The sequence below is a fragment of the Bufo bufo genome, chromosome 11, assembly GCF_905171765.1.
Source record: "Bufo bufo chromosome 11, aBufBuf1.1, whole genome shotgun sequence".
Classification (NCBI taxonomy): Eukaryota; Metazoa; Chordata; class Amphibia; order Anura; family Bufonidae; genus Bufo; species Bufo bufo.
Window position 1 is genome coordinate 54,019,443 of NC_053399.1, and position 14,357 is coordinate 54,033,799.

The following is a 14,357-nucleotide window of genomic DNA, read 5'->3' on the forward strand; positions in this document are numbered from 1 at the left end:
TCGGAGCGCCGGGAAGAGCGTGGCACAGCCAGCCACAGGAGGGGTGCGCAGCACCAAGCAATGGTACCGCACTACCCCCAGGAAAACTGCAGGGCGAAAAGGTCCAATGGGGGAAAAAATAAAAAGCGCAACAATAAGCGCAGCCGACTCTAGAAAAAAAAAGGAGACAAATGGGGGATTTAGAAAGAAACCCCTATTAAAAATACGGCCTCCTGTTCCCCAAAGAAAGGGGAGAGAAACGCGCCAGTCCACCTGTTCAAAGGACAGAAAAAAACACGGTGGGCTGGGGGGTGATCCCCTCCCTTTAGGGGAGCTGGAGTTTGTTCATTGGTTCTTTGGGCTCATTAAAATTCCGCCGGTCCTACCAGTCCACGGGGGGCAGTTAACCCCCATCTGTGCTGCTGGTAGGACGTAAGGCTGGGTTCACACTTGAGCGTTTTACAGCGCGTTTTTCAGCGCTGTAAAACGCTCAACACATGAAAACCAATGCTTCCCTATGGCCCTGGTTCTCACTTGAGCGTTTTACAGCGCTGAAAAACGCGCTGTAAAACGCCCTACGCTCAAACAAGTACTTGAGCTTCTTTGGGGCGTTTTGACGCGCGTTTGTGGCCATAGGACATTGCAGTCAATCACACAAACGCGCGTCAAACGCGCGTTTACTATTGCAAAAAACGCGCATAAAAAACGCGCGTCAAAAACGCGCGTTAAACGCGCATATCAAAGACGCTCAGGTCTGAACCCAGCCTAAGGGAATAAAAGTTATAGCTCTTCGAATGCAACAATAAAATAAGGAAGAAGAATGTTTAGTCAGTAAGGCCCAAAACAGGCTGGTCACTAAAGGAATAATAATAATCAGACCAAAAAAAAAAATCTTAGGGATAGCTGCATAGAAAAATGATCACACTATTAAAATATAAATGTATTTATCCTGTATGGTGGAACAGAAAATAAAAAATCTGCTGATTCGCTGTTTTTATTCTTCACTTCACCTCCCCTCTCTAAACCAAACGGAATATGAAGTGATAAAACAGTCATACAAACTCCAAAATGGTATCAATAAAAACTACAGTTTGCCTCCCAAAAAATGAGCCCTCACACAGATCCGTAGCCATAGCTATAAAGTTGTTATGGGCATCTGAATCTGCCGATACAAAGAAGAAATGTTTTTTTTCCAAAGGTTTTATTTTTTTAGGTTTTCAAACACAAGAAAAATTATAAAAATGTGGCATTGCTCTTATCATACTGATCCGGAGATGAAGTTTTATCCCATAGAGAATGCTAGAAAAATGAAACCCATAAGTGTGGCAGAAGTACTTTTTTTTTCTTTCTAATTTCCACTCCATTTGGAATTTCTTTCCGCATCATATGCAATATTAAATGGTGCCGCCAAAATCAAAAAAATATGGCTCATATGGTTTTGTAAACGGAAAAATAAAAAGTTATGGCTTCAGGAAAGGCAGGGAGTTAAAAAAAAGAAACAGCAAAAATGGAAAAAATGCAGGGTCCAGAAGGGGTTAAAGCTGAGATCCCCAAACCTACCTAAAAATTTTACTCATATTTGCAGTCATCATATCCCCTGAGACAGGCTGACAACTTTTTCAGATCTGCAAGTGTGTTGGTAGCATGTGACTCAGTCAGAAGATGATCCATTAGAGGAATTAAAAACACTCCCAACAATGGTATCAGTAAATGTTTGTTTGCCAGGGAATTCGCGGGAGATTAGATCTTAAGCTGTAATTCAATTAAGTGGTTCAGCAGGAGGCATGAGTGCCCTTCTGTGTCACATGGAAAGATTGAACAGAGTACTGTTCTGGAAGAAACAAGAGCCGCAAGCCAGCGTAGGGGACACAGGCACACTTGTGAAGACCATATGTGAAGTCTACGATTAGCACTTTCAAACCAAAAATCAATGAACAAAATTGCTAACAAAACCTGTATTCTAAACTTCAAAAGGATAAATGAAAGGGGTATTTTTCAATCTTTAAAGTAATGGCAATATCACTAGGATATGCCATCACTGTCTGACTAATGGGAGCCCGACTAACAGATGAAAAAACAGTGAAAGGGATGCTGTATTTCACCTTGTGGTGTCCCCTTTGCTCAGGATCGGTGGTATTTCTAATCACAGTTGCAAGCCAGTGTGTGTCAGGCCCACACAGACTGTATTGTGGCCCACTGGCTAGTGGCTAGACCTCCACTTATAACCGTTGCAGGGTGTCACTCACTCACAAATCCTTGCAGATGAAAAAAAAATGATATTTAATATTTTTTCTGTGATATAATCACAGTTGCAAGCCAGTGTGTGTCAGGCCCACACAGACTGTACTGTGCCCACTGTTCACCACTTATATAGGGTGGCACAGTACCTTGCACGCATAGTAACACTTATCTAATAAAAAATAACAGGCAGAGGCAGGCCACGCCGCAGGGGCTGTCGTGTTCGTGGTGCTGTGATTTCCACTGGCCCTGGAATAATGCCCAGTGTTCAGAGGCCACGTACCCTGAACCCAAAAAATTCGGAGAAAATAGTTGACTGGGCTTACTCAGGACAACCCAATCTTCAACAGCTTCCGCTAAGAACCTTGACGCACCATCCTCCTCCAGCTCAGCTTTGGTCACCTGCTCTCAAGTTACCACTCTCCCGCCCGCCGCCACCACCACCACTACCACCACAGTGGGGAGCTATTTACACATCATTTGGATGAAATTAGTGATGCGCAACCATTATTACCAGGAGGATGGAGATAACAGGGATATGTCTCAGTCAGGCAGCATTACACACATGTACGTACAGTGTGATGATGATGATGATGATGTTGTACCCGCTGCTGCTTCCTTTGCTGAGGTGTCAGATACAAGTGAAGTGGTTGATGATGACGATGTGTCCGTGGATGCCATGTGGGTGCCTGCTCGAAGAGAAGAAGAAGAGGGGGAAAGTTCAGAAGGGGAGACAGAGAGAAGGGGGAGACGAGTTTGAAGCAGCGGGAGGTCGTCGCAAGGAGCTAGTGGCACAGTCAGACAACATGTATCGGCACCCGGGGACAGCCTGACAGCACGCCAATCAACACATGCTGCTGCCACCATCAGAATGCCGTCATTGCAAAGCTCAGCAGTGTGGCATTTTTTTTGTGTGTCTGCCTCTGACAACAAGCGATGCCATTTGCAACCTGTGCCAAAAGAAACTGAGTCGTGGGAAATCCAACACCCACCTAGGTGCAACTGCTTTGCAAAGGCACATGATCGCACATCACAAACGCCTATGGGATCAACACATGATGACAAGTAGAAGCAGCACAACAACCTCAAAGCCACCATCCTCCTCCTGTTCCAGCATCTTCAGCCACGTCAACCACTGCTGTCCTCCTTGCCCCCTCTCAACCATCCGCCACTCCGCCTCTCACCTTCAGCAGTTCCATCTCATCTGCCCACAGTCAGGTGTCTGTAAGGAAATGTTTGAGTGTAGGAAGCCAATGTCCCAGAGTCACCCCCTTGCCCGGCGTCTGACAGCTGGATTGATGTAACTCTTAGACCGCCGCTTTTACCATACCAGCTGGTGGAGTCTGAGGCCTTCAAAAAATTGTCGCTATTGGGACACCACAGTGGAAGGTACCCGAACAATTTTTTTTTTTCAAAAATGGCAATTCCAAACCTCTACTCAGTGATTGAAAAGGAAGTCATGGCATCTCTGGCATACAGTGTTGGGGCAAGGGTCCATCTGACCACTGATACCTGGTCTTCAAAGCACGGTCAGGCAGGTATATCACCTACACTGCGCATTGGGTCAACCTGCTGACGGCTGACAAGCATGGAATGCGTGGCTCTGCAGCGGAGTTGGTGACACCGCCCACGACTTGCAGGCAGGCCTACTGCCACCTCCCTCTACTCCACCTACTCCATCCTCTTCCATAACCTCCTCGCTGAGTCTCTTCTGCTGCGGCGTCTGGCTGCACATCAACTGAATCCCCCCCCAGCTCCCAGGGCTATTCCACATCCCGGATACGACAGTGTCACGCTGGTCTTGGGGTTGACTTGCCTGAAAGCAGAGAGCCACACCGACCCAGCACTCCTGTCCACTCCTGAACGCACAGGTGGATCAGTGGCTGACCCAGCACCAACTGGAGATCGGCAAAGTGGTGTGTGACAATGAAGCAATTTTGTTGGCGGCATTGAATTTGGGCAAGTTGTCACATGTGCCATGCATGGCACATGAGTTTGAATCTCATCGTACAACGCTTTGTGTCTAAGTACCCAGCTTACAGGACCGTCCTCAAGCCGGCCAGGAAGGTGTGTGGCCATTTCAGGCGTTCCTACACGGCCATGGCGCACTTTTCAGACATTCAGCCGCGAAACAACATGCCAGTGAGGCGCTTGATTTGCGACAGCCCGACACGTTGGAATTCAACACTCCTAATGTTCGGACCGCTTGCTCCAACAGAAAAAGCCGTCAAAGAGTATTTGTAGACCGGGTGCTAGGACGGCCTCTGCGGAGCTGGGAATTTTTTTGCCACGTTTACTGGATGCTCATGCGCAATGCCTGTAGCTCATGCGTCTTTTTGAGGAGGTGACAAACCTAGTCAGTCGCACCGAAGGCACCATCAGCGACCTCATCCCATTTGTTTTCTTCCTGGAGCGTGCCCTGCGAAGAGTGCTGGATCAGGCTGTAGATGAGCGTGAAGAGGAAGAGTTGTGGTCACCATCACCACCAGAAACAGCCTTGTCAACATCGCTTGCTGGACCTGCGGCAACGCTGGAAGAGGAGTCCTGAGGAAGAGGAGTTAGAGGAGGAATGTGGCTTTGAGGATGAGGAAGACCAACCACAGCAGGCATCCCAGGGTGTTCGTTGTTGTCACCTATCTGGGACCCCGTGGTGTTGTACGTGGCTGGGGTGAAGACAGACCGTCAATGACATCAGTGAGGACGAGGAACGGGAAATGAGTAGCTCGGCATCCAACCTTGTGCAAATGGGGTCTTTCATGCTGTCATGTCTGTTGAGGGACCCTCGTATAAAAAGGATGAAGGAGAACGACCTGTACTGGGTGGCCACGCTACTAAACCCCCGGTATAAGCAGAAAGTGGCGGAAATGTTACCAACTTACCGAAAGTCAGAAAGGATGCAGCAGTTCAAAACAAAACTAAAAAATATGCTTACACAGCTTATAAGGGGGATGTCACAGCACAACGGGAATCTAACAGGGGAAGAGTTGAAAGTAATCCTCCTCCTACCACGACCACGGCGGCAAGGACAGGACGTTTTACAGATGTGGTTGTTGATGGAGGACATGCAGAGCTTTTCAGTCCTACACATCGCCACAGCCCTTCGGGATCCAGCCTTAGAGAACGACTCCACCGACAGGTAGCAAACTACCTCGCCTTACTGCAGATATCGACACTCTGAGGGAGCGATGAACCCCTTGACTACTGGGTGTGCAGGCTTGACCTGTGGCCTGAGCTATCCCAATTTGCGATAGAACTTCTGGCCTGCCCCGCTTCAAGTGTCCTGTCAGAAAGGACCTTCAGTGCAGCAGGAGGCATTGTCAAAAGAAGTCGCCTCGGTCAAAAAAGTGTTGATTACCTCACCTTTATTAAGATGAATGAGGCATGGATCCCGAAGGGACAGTGGGGGATACGTTTGACTAACAAGGGCCTGATGACATGCCTTGGCCTCAAAATGGTCCCCACGCTGCTGTATTTAATGTCTACATACCGGATGGACTTTCGTGAATTCTCCGCCACCAACTAGGGTTCAAGCAGCAATGTTTTAGTCACCTTTCTGCCTTGAAAACATCAATTTTTCCGGCCGCTGCTACAACAGCGGAAGCAACAATAACATTGTTTTTCACGCATCTGTACATGCCTAATTTTTCTGGCCTATGGTGCTGCACTGTGGCTGCAAAAACAAAACAAAAAAAAAAAGGCACATACAAGTGTCAATTCCCCTTCGTGATCGTTACCTTGTTGTGGTGAAGGGGCTTGCGTATCACTATGAAGCGATCATCACCTCTATAAGTGTGTTGGCAATGTTGCCACACCCCAGATGATAAGGCCGTTGCTTCATTATGATCAGACCAAAGCGATCGGCTGGATAATTTTTCATAGAAAAACCTTACATTTTTATATATTTTTTCTAAGTTCTATGGGTGGTTTTTAATACATAAAATAAAAAAATCATAATAAAGTATCTTAATAGTTTATTAGAAATAATGCAGACAATCAATTCCAATACAAAGCAAGTACAAATCTCAGAACTAAACTATTCCAGGATGTCGTAATGGTTCGTTAATTCGACAATGGTTAATCAATTCGACACACGTCCCCGCATAGGGGATGTAACAGGGATTAAACTGATAGGAATAGTACTAGTTAAGACACCACTCATATAGGGTGTCACAGCACATTGCTCCGGGCACGCGCAGTGCCCCAATTTGGGAGTAAGAGGTCCGACCAAGCTGCTTATTCCATCTCCCGGTTCCTAAAATCAATTCATTTTGGTGTATCAGAGTTTGGTCTGTCACTGTGAAGGCAGTCGAAGGTACCCGGCCTAAATTTTTTTTCACAAAAGGCAATCCCTGATATGGGACGTAACAGGGATTAAACTGATGAGAATAGTACTACAGAAAATAGCACTCATATCGGGTGTGACAGTAAATTGCCACGGCGCAGACGCAGTGACCGTGGGCGTGGATTAAACAAAGGGGAGGGAGCCAGCATTTTTTTAACCATCTCCCCGTTCGAAAAATCAATTTAATAAATGGACCCCAGATTGGGGACGTAACAGGGATTAAACTGATGAGAAGAGAGAACTACAGAAAATAGCACTCATATCGGGTGGGGCAGTAAATTGCACGGCGCGGACGCAGTGACCGTGGCGTGGATTCAAACAAAGGGGAGGGAGCCAGCATTTTTTTAACCATCTCCCCGTTTGAAAAACCAATTTAATAAATGGACCCCAGATTGGGGAGGTAACAGGGATTAAATTGATGAGAAGAGAGAACTACAGAAAATACCACTCATATAGGGTGGGGCAGTAAATTGCACGGCGCAGACGCAGTGACCATGGCGTGGATTCAAACAAAAGGGAGGGAGCCAGCATTTTTTTAACCATCTTCCCGTTCGGAAAATCTATTTAATAAATTGACCCCAGATTGGGACGTAATAGGGATTACACTGATGAGAAGAGAGAACTACAGAAAATACCATTTATATCGGGTGTGACAGTAAATTGCACGGTGCAGACGCAGTGACCGTGGCGTGGATTCAAACAAAGGGGAGGGAGCCAGCATTTTTTTAACATCTCCCCGTTCGAAAAATCTATTTAATAAATTGACCCCAGATTGGGGACGTAACAGGGATTAAACTGATGAGAAGAGAGAACTACAGAAAATGCCACTCATATCGGGTGTGACAGGTAAATAGCACGCCGCGGACGCAGTGACCGTGGCGTGGATTCAAACAAAGGGGAGGGAGCCAGCATTTTTTTAACCATCTCCCCCGTTTGAAAAACCAATTTAATAAATGGACCCCAGATTGGGGAGGTAACAGGGATTAAATTGATGAGAAGAGAGAACTACAGAAATACCACTCATATAGGGTGGGGCAGTAAATTGCACGGCGCAGACGCAGTGACCATGGCGTGGATTCAAACAAAAGGGAGGGAGCCAGCATTTTTTTAACCATCTCCCCGTTCGGAAAATCTATTTAATAAATTGACCCCAGATTGGGACGTAATAGGGATACACTGATGAGAAGAGAGAACTACAGAAAATACCATTTATATCGGGTGTGACAGTAAATTGCACGGTGCAGACGCAGTGACCCGTGGCGTGGATTCAAACAAAGAGGAGGGAGCCAGCATTTTTTTAACCATCTCCCCGTTCGAAAAATCTATTTAATAAATGGACCCCAGATTGGGCACGTAACAGGGATTAAATTGATGAGAAGAGAGAACTACAGAAAATAACCACTCATATCGGGTGTGACAGTAAATTCATGCACGGCGCAGACGCAGTGACCGTGGCGTGGATTCAAACAAAGGGGAGGGAGGCCAGCGTTTTTTAACCATCTCCCCGTTCGAAAAATCCATTAATAAATGGACCCCAGATTGGGGACGTAACAGGGATTAAACTGATGAGAAGAGAGAACTACAGAAAATACCACTCATATCGGGTGGGGCAGTAAATTGCACGGCGCAGACGCAGTGACCGAGGCGTGGGATTCAAACAAAGGGGAGGGAGCCAGCATTTTTTTAACCATCTCCCCGTTCGAAAAATCTATTTAATAAATTGGACCCCAGATTGGGACGTAGCAGGGATTAAACTGATGAGAAGAGAGAATACAGAAAATACCACTCATATCGGGTGTGACAGTAATTGCACGGCGGCAGACACAGTGACCGTGGTGTGGATTCAAACAAAGGGGAGGGAGACAGCATTTTTTAACCATCTCCCGTTCGAAAAATCTATTTAATAAATGGACCCTAGATTGGGGACGTAACAGGGATTAAACTGATGAGAAGAGAGAACTACAGAAATACCACTCATATCGGGTGGGCAGTAAATTGCACGGCGCAGACGCAGTGACCGTGGCATGGATTCAAACAAAGGGGAGGGAGTCAGCATTTTTTTAAATCCACGCCCCCGTTCGAAAAAATCTATTTAAAGGGATTCTGTCACCTCGTATAACACAAATTCAGATTTAAAGCAGTCATGCTCCACAGCTTACCTTGAATCGGCTGTGCTGTTTTTTTATTGTAATCCGTCCAGCAGTTTTCGAGAAAAATTACTTTTATAAAACCCGAAGGTGCTCAGAGGGGCGTTATGTTCCCCTTTGTGTGCCTAGTAACGCCCCTCTTACAGTGCCCAAAACGCCTTCCTCCACAATCCCTAACCGCCCACAGCGTTTCTTCCCTCTCCTCCCCCTCCTGACGGCCGAGCGAAGTCTCGCGTAGACGCAGTACCCACTGAGGGCTGCGCCAGTGCGATTTGCTGGAGACTGAGGGCAAGAGCTTCATCGTCGTCACTGGGCATGCGCCGAGCCCAGTGACGTCCGATGCTCGCGCGAGACTTCGCTCGGCCGCCAGGGAGGGGGAGGAGAGGGATGAGACGCTGTGGGCGGTTAGGGATTGTGGAGGAAGGCGTTTTGGGCACTGTAAGAGGGGCGTTTCTGGGCACACAAAGGGGAACATAACGCCCCTCTGGGCACCTTCAGGGTTTTATAAAAGTCATTTTTCTCCAAAACTGCTGGACGGATTACAATAAAAAACAAAGGGATACATCCATGTATACGGTATCTTCTGCGCCCTTAACGCATCTAGTAGGGGCTTTAATATTCGCCTCTTCGCGAGCGTTGATGGAGCGATATCTTGATAGAGCGCAATATCTGCGCCATCATAAACAATACGGCTTCTCGTGCGCGCCGCCTCCATAACACGCGCTGTGTCTACAAACGACAATAGGCCGCAAACTACATCTCTTGGCCTCTCGTTCGGCTTCGGTTGGGGTCTTAAAGACCTGTGTATCCGCTCAATGATAATAGAGTCAGCAGAGTCCGGGCCTAATAAATCTCAAGATCTCCATTGCAACTTTGCGGAGTGATTCCGCAGCCCAGGATTCAGGTAGGGCCTTTTATTCTAACATTGCGCCTTTCTGCTGCGGTTCTCCTGATCCTCCAGTAATGAAAAAGCTCTGTTGAGCTCAGCTGTGTGACCGTTCAAGCAGTCTGCCACTCCTGCGGCGTGCGATGTCAGGTCTTGGCCGTGTGTTCCAGGGCCTCGACCCTATAGCCAATCTGGGAGATCTCCGCTTTTTATGTCTGCTAGCTCCGTGAGCACCGGTCTCAGCGCCTTGTCCAATGCTTGGCCGAGTACCTTGGTAAGGAATGATTTAGACACAGGCGCCGGATCCCGCTCGGCAGTCGCACCGCATCTGTCACTATCTGCCTCTGAGTCGTCCGGCTTCTACTTCAGCTTCGCGCGCTTCGCGCGCCGCGGCCATCTTAGCATTTGCTCCCGGTGAGTGTGAGCTTCTCTTTTTGAGAAATTTCTGCATATCTTGCTGCCCTTTATGTGATTTTGGTGTGTCTGGGGTTCTAGCCCTCTGTCTCGCCCGTATTTGACCATATTTCACAGGTCACCCGCTTTTTAAAAGGTTAAAGATGCTGGGACGTGGAGGAGCTGGTCTCTCACACAGCCATCCACACCAACGGCCAGGCTCCGCCCCCGGACCTTGTGGTATAGCACCATTTTGCTTGTCCTCTCCACCAGAGGAATGAGAGATGAGAAGTTCTCTTTATAACGGGGGTCGAGAAGGGTGAACAACCAGTAATCCGTGTTGTCTAAAATGCATATAACACGCGGGTCGCAGGAAAGGCAGCCTAACATGAAGTCAGCCATGTGTGCCAGAGTACCAACAGGGCAAGACTTCGCTTTTATCATCAGAAGGTGAGCTTACTTGTTAAAGATTTTAGGTGAGTGCCTGCAGGTGAGCTGACCCTGTAAAACATTATATACGAGGGCCTGCAGTTGAGCCGACCCTCTAAAACATTAGGGGGTGAGGGCCTGCTGGTGAGCTGACCCTATAAAACATATGCGAGGGCTTGCAGGTGAGCTGACCCTGTAAAACATTACATGCGAGGGCCTGCAGTTGAGCTGACCCTGTAAAACATATGCGAGGGCCTGCTGCTGAGCTGACCCTCTAAAACATTAGGGGCGAGGGCCTGTTGGTGAGCTGACGCTCTAAAACATTATATGCGAGTGACTGATGGTGAGCTGACGCTCTAAAACATTATATGTGAGTGCCTGCAGGGGAGCTGATGCTATAAAACATTATTTGCGAGTGCATGCTGTTCAGCTGACCCTATAAAAAAAAATTGCGTTGACGGCCTGCAGTTGAGCTGACCCTATAAAAAAAATTTTGTTGAGGGCCTGCAGTTGAGCTAACCCTATTAAAAAAATTTGAGTGGAGGGAATATATACAATCTGGATGAGGAGGAGGAAAACAAGATTCAACCATATACTCCTTTTTTTGTGGGGGAAAAGGTGCATGGGAATGCATTACAGTAGATACTGTAGATTGAGTACATTAATAAATGTAGATTGAAATTGCCTTTATGTTCATCATCAGCTCAGCTCTCCTCTGGTGAAGTGAGAAGTCAGGGGCAATCCAGGCCTTGTTCATTTTTCTTATCTGAGTCAACATGTCAGCATTGCCAGTGGACAAGCGGATACGCTTATCTGTTATAATGCCACCAGCAGCACTCAATACACGCTCAGACAAAACGCTGGCGGCAGGGCAGGCCAGCACCTCCAAGGCGTAGAGTGCAAGTTCGTGCCACTTGTCCAGCTTGGACACCCAGTAGTTTTAAGGGCACTGAGGGATCATTGAGGATGCTGACACGGTCTGCTATGTATTCCTTCATCATCTTCCAAAACTTTACCTCCTTGTACCACTAGGCCGTGCTTCAGGGTGAGGTTGCTGGCGGGGTGTCATGAAAGTGTCCCATGCCTTGGAGAGTGTTGCGCTGCCTTTGTTGGAACTGCTGTGTGCTGCCCTTGTCTCCCTTCCTCAGTTGCCTAAGAAAGTATGGACTCTGCCGGCCGCGTTGTCAGATAGAAGATTTTGGAGCAATCTCGACTCTCAACAAGTACCTTCTGTATTGCACCGTTTTACTCGTCCTTTCCACCACAGGAATTAGAGATGAGAAGTTCTCTTTGTAACGGGGGTCGAGAAGGGTGAACACCCAGTAATCCGTGTTATCTAAAATGCATATAACGCGAGGGTCGTCGGAAAGGCAGCCTAACATGAAGTCAGCCATGTGTGCCAGAGTACCAACAGGCAAGACGTCGATGTTGACATCAGGATGATTCTCCATCTCCTCATCCTCCTCCTCTTCTGCCCATCCACGCTAAACAGATGGAATTAAAGTTCCATGGGTACTACCCTCTGTAGCAGAGGCAACTGTCTCCAGCTCCTCCTCCTCCTCTTCATGGTCCAATTCGCGCTGAGAAGACGAACTGAGGGTTGGCTGGCTATCACCCTGTGTAATGTCCTCCCCCATTTCCTCATCTGCCACATTCAGAGCGTCGTCCTTATTGTGAGCAGCGATCATTTGAGTAGACACAGCAGTGGGATGGTAACGCTGATAATAGCGTTATAGCCACTAACCATCTGTGTGGATTCATGAACGTTTTTTAAAACCTCACAGAGATCTGACATCAATGCCCCCTCCTTGTTTGTGAATAGTGGCAGTTGACTCGAAAGGCGATGACCATGTTGCAGCTGGTATTCCACAACTGCCCTCTGCTGCTCACAAAGCCTGGCCAACATGTGAACGTAGAGTTCCAGCGCATGCTCACGTCGCACAACAGTCAGTGAGCTGGAAGCCGCAAGCGCTGCTGCAGCGTTGACAGACCGGGTGAAGCTGTGGACGACTTGCGAAAAATGGGCACACACGCTCTAAAAAACACATCCCATGCCTAGCCCACGTCTTAAACTTAGTGGTTCAGCGGTTTATCAAAACCTACCCTAATTTGTCAGAGCTACTAGCAAGCTACTTTGCTAGTAGCTCTGACAAATTAGGGTAGGTTTTGATAAACCGCTGAACCACTAAGTTTAAGACGTGGGCTAGGCATGGAAGTGTCAGGTTGCAGAGCTCCAAACCCGCCACCAAGTTACGGCCATTGTCAGACACAAGCATGCCTGGTTGTAGGTTGAGTGGCGAGAGCCACAGCTCGGTCTATCCCTTATACCCTTCCACAGCTCTGCGGCGGTGTGTCGTTTGTCCCTAAACAGATCAACTTCAGCACGGCCTGTTGACGCTTACCCACAGCAGTGCTACACTGCTTCCAGCTAACAACTGATGGCTGACTGCTGCTGGAGGTGGAAGTGGAGGAGGAGGGCGGCGGCGGAGGAGGAGAAGTGGGGGTTGGAGCCAGTAACATAGCTGCTGGCGGAGACCCTGATTAACGTAAGGCCCGCAATCCGGGTCGTGGGTAGAACCTGTGCCATCTCAGGGTACGACTCACTCCCAGCCTCCACAACATTCACCCAGTGTGCCGTCAAGGAAATGTAGCGCCACCAGCACTTGTCCATGTGTCCGTGGTTAAGTGGACCTTCACAGTAACTGCGTTGATCAGGGCACGGTGATGTTCTGGGACACATGCTAGTGTAAGGCGGGCATGGCACACCGTGAAAAATAGTGGCGGCTGGGGGACTGCGTACCGAAGGACAGCCGCCGACATCAGGCTGCGGAAGGCCCCAGCGTCCACAAGCCTAAATGGCAACAATTCAAGGGCCAGTATGGGCTGGGTATTTGAGCTTGCGTTCAAATGACTGTGTTATGGACATTTTGGACGCTGCGCTGGGACAGGGAAGTGCATGTTGTTGCTGATGATTCATGAGAAGGTCCAGGTGCAGGGCGAGGGGCATCCGGGCCTGCGACTTCGACAGGGTATTGGCCAGCAGTGCGTAACACAGGGGAAGAGGAGGCAGTGGTGTGACCCACAGACCCAGATTGTGGACCAGGCATTCGACCCACTTACTAGGTGCTTGGATGCCATGTGGCAGATCATGCTGGTGGTGGTGAGGTTGCTAGTGTGCACTAGTGATGGACAAACATCTGCCGGGACGGTTCGCGATTGCGCAAACGCGATCAAATGTTCGCGAACTGCAAGTTCGCGGCGGGGTCCTATTTATTTTAATGGCAGGCGAACCTGAAAAACCTTCAGTTCATATTTGCAACCAAGAAATAATTACTAAATTTGCACAAATAGTCCCACAACATGGACAGTGACATACCGATGTACTATTCGAATTTGCGATCTCCAGTCATTATTTTTTTCAATGCGAAATATCGGCAATATAATTTTCACGTACGTGCATGCGCAAATGCACTATACAGTACCCAAATGCACTATAAAGAAAGTATATTGTTATATAACACCTCGCTTCAATCAGTTTTTTTGGGGGGGACTGGTATATAACACTAGTAGAAATTATTTGTTCAATAACAATTGTCCCTCTATATACCTGCAGTATCGCACCAGAACCGCACACAACTGCCGCACAATACAAATGCACTATAATATACTTTCTAACATAGAAAGTATATTATAACATTGTACAAGGAAGGCAATCCATTAGAATATACATAAAGATAAAACGTAACCTTTAATATTGTTACTATGAGAGTCCATTCACAAGTCAGTAAGTGTTTTGCGGATCCGCAAAACACGGACACCGGCAATGTCCATTCTGCAATTTGCGGACTGCACATCACCGGCAATAGAAAATGCCTAATCTTGTCTGCAATTGCGGACAAGAATAGGACATGTTCTATTTTTTTGCTGAAACAGAAGCACGGAT